The sequence below is a fragment of the Corylus avellana genome, chromosome 11 (genome assembly GCF_965113065.1).
Source record: "Corylus avellana chromosome 11, dhCorAvel1.hap1.2, whole genome shotgun sequence".
Lineage (NCBI taxonomy): Eukaryota > Viridiplantae > Streptophyta > Magnoliopsida > Fagales > Betulaceae > Corylus > Corylus avellana.
Genome location: NC_142500.1, coordinates 16,921,687 through 16,924,486, shown reverse-complemented (window position 1 = coordinate 16,924,486; position 2,800 = coordinate 16,921,687).

The window sequence follows — 2,800 nt, the reverse complement described above, 5'->3', positions numbered from 1 at the left end:
TAAAAGAAAGATAAATGGTAACAAATATTTATATGTGGATTCTTCATCTCATATTCTCAGGAAGATACACGGGCATTGCATGCATACATCAAGTTTTGTATATCGTTATGTCAGTGCAAATGTCACGAAGCATATAATCGTACGAGCTGTCGTCAGCATCAAAGTGCACGTGAGGCAGAAACCCTTAACAGGCGGCGTGAGATTAATTTATGTTATCCCAAATGTGAACATAGTATTTGTATTGAATGATCGGGCAATTAATGGTCAAGATTTTACTTGTCTACGCTGATCAGAAATTGGACGATCAAAATCAAACGTGATCAATAAAAACTCAAACATCTTGGGAGAATTGTGATGCTTATGTGTTGAATTGACCAGATGATCAGTCAAGAGTAGAATTCTAAATTATGCTTGTGATACCCGTGATGTACGTTTGACTAGCTGCGTACGTAGTGCGTAGCTAGTCACTAGAGAAAACTATTTTCAAGGACTTATCTCTCTCTCTCTTGTGTTCACACGGTGCTAAACTTGGCATGATCGTGGCACTAAACTTGGCGTGATCGTGACACTGAATAGGACTAAGATTGTTTTGTCTAAGAATTGAAAACTAGAAAGAGATAAAATAATAATTATAGAGAAAATAATGACTCTAGCAGTTCCAAAGAAAATGAGAGGATAACTCTCAAGGACTGAAATTTTATTGATGTTTTAAAACTGAATTGAAAAATGACTCATAGTATAGTAGATGCCTTTATATATATAGGCTAAGTTTTAAGAGTTGTTGAAGCAAAATACTTGTACTTAAAGATAGCATTCTAAAAATAATCTCAAAATATTATGCCAAATTATTGTCATTAATTCGATATCTAACAACTTTTCGCTATGCTAATTCTCCTTAATTAACCAAATAACCTTTGAGATTTTTTTAAAAAATTTTTAATTTTTTATTTCTCATGAATGCATAGAATAATGTGATATGTCAACTTAATTTTAATAGTCATCATAGACGTAGGAAGCGAACTTCAATAATATTATTTTCACACTACTTCTGAATATTCCATCAAAGCATGCATGAATGAATATGACAGCATGCATGGGTACTTAACAAAAAAAAAAAAAAAAATGACAACTTGGGGTCAAAGAGGAGGATTTGTTAGAATCAGATGCTCTCTCTAGTCTCTACAGTAGTTGCCGATCATAAATAAAAGGAATATGCATGTATGTATAGATTCATTTTCTGCCGTTTTTTCACATCTCCGGCTGGTTACTGTGAGAAAGCCCCTTATATTCTTTTCCATATCTCCGGTTGGGCTATTGTGAGAGAGCTCCTTATGAAACTTACGTGTTGAGCAAGTCTCGACCAATTGATGTTAGCTTGTCCATGGGTCATAATTTCAGTTTATATGAATTTATAATAAATTTCAAGGTGTAAATACTTCAACACTTTCCCCTCATGTGTAAACTTAAACTCCTTTTTAATAGGTGAGGCTCAGCATGTGAAATATTCGATTTAAATGAGACTGAATTGATAGAGTCATGGTGACTCTGATACTAATGTAGGTTGGTGCGCATGGGAATGGGGAGCTGATACGAGAAATAAAAAATTGTCTCACTCCTGGGGCGTTCAAACAAGCAGCTACGAGATACGACAAAAAGAGCACTGAAAAGCTCATCTGCTATCTCATCTGAACGAGATTGCGGATGATGAGCCACCGGGAAGCTCGTCCACTATTTCGTCCAAATGAGATTGTGAACGAGGATTAAATTGTTGTATTTTTCTCATGTTTGTCTGGACGAGCAATTGAGTCGTCCGAACGAAGGTCGTAGAAGCTGTCGTATTAAATGCAAGAATCCATGAAAGAAAAACTTATTGCTCTATTAGGGCAGATTTTAATGAAGACTTTATTCAAGCAAATCAGTATTCGAGCAATCAAATATATTCTATTATTTACGTTTTCAAATTAGGATTTTACTTAAGGACATAAACGACACATTAAATTTAGTCTAGTTAGTAAACTGTTATTAATGACATTAAGAATTTAATATGTCTTTTAAATGTTTATAGGCATTTCCTCCAAACTAGTTTGGAGGAAATTTCTATCATTTATTTAATTGTAATATTTCATTTATTATTCGGACAAAGTTTTCCTCCAAACTAGGTTGGAGGAACTTTCTCCAACACAGTCTATAAAAATGATGTGTTATTTGAACATGTGAGATAAACATGTTACTAAACACGTAACGTGTCAACTATAACACGTGACCAAATGGTAACGTGTCAACATTGACACGTTACAAAAATAGTAGTAACGTGTCAAAATTGACACGTTACAAACAGGTAACGTGTTATTAATTGACATGTTACTAAATTCCCAGTAGTTACGATCAATTTTTTAATCCGCTAGACATGTACTAACCGTTAGTAACGTGTCAACAGCCTTGACACCTCACTAATAACCCGTGATAAAAAAAATAAATTTTTGTAGTGGATGCCATTGGTTTTTTAATAGTATGGACAAAGTTAGAATAAATAATATTAAAAACTCATGTGCATCTCACACGTTATTAAAAAAAATGGACATATATCATTTTTATAGACTATGTTAAAAGAAGTTCCTCCAACCCAGTTTGGAGGAAAACTGTCCTTATTATTCTAGAACTTTCCCTAATAGGATTAGGTTTACTTTAATTTGCTCCAAGTTTGCGTATTGTTATAGATACAACACACATAATATGTAAGAGGCAGAATTGAATTATGTTTATGATGAGTTTATCAATGAGAAATACTTAGAGGTAGGCC